General features: G+C 47.4%; 1 protein-coding gene across 1 annotated transcript in view; it reads right to left on the reverse strand.

The window, feature by feature from the left end:
* Positions 1-481, reverse strand: part of LOC144228851 (ribose-phosphate pyrophosphokinase 1) — an 11,414-nt gene that overhangs the window by 9,806 nt on the left and 1,127 nt on the right. The gene's annotated exons all lie outside the window — the stretch shown is intronic.

Genomic DNA, 481 nt, shown 5'->3' on the forward strand with positions numbered 1-481 from the left:
TCTTCGATTTATAAATGACTAATACAAGGAGGGTAATAACTGGCCCAAATAATACCTTCCTGTGACACTCAAACTGATTAGAAGGTATGCTCAGTGTAGCAGATAAAATATAGCTTCCTCACAGGCGCCTGGGTGGCTTAGTTGGCTAAGTGTCCCAACTTCGGCTTGGCCATTATCTCGCAGTTCATGAGTTCGAGCCCTGCATCAGGCTCTGTTCTGACAGCTCAGAGCCTGGGGCCTGTTTCGGATTCTGTGTCACCCTCCCTCTCTCTACCCTTCCCACACTCACACTCTGTGTCTCTCTCTCAAAAGTAAATAAACATTAAAATTTTTATGTTTTATTTATTTCTGAGAGAGAGAGAGAGAGAGAGAAAGACAGCATGAACAGGGGAGGGTCAGAGAGAGGGAGACACAGAATCCGAAACAGGCTCCAGGCTCTGAGCTAGCTGTCAGCACAGAGCCCGACGTGGGGCTCAAACCC

The sequence above is a fragment of the Crocuta crocuta genome, unplaced genomic scaffold, assembly GCF_008692635.1.
Source record: "Crocuta crocuta isolate KB4526 unplaced genomic scaffold, BGI_CrCroc_1.0 scaffold676, whole genome shotgun sequence".
In the NCBI taxonomy this organism is placed as follows: domain Eukaryota; kingdom Metazoa; phylum Chordata; class Mammalia; order Carnivora; family Hyaenidae; genus Crocuta; species Crocuta crocuta.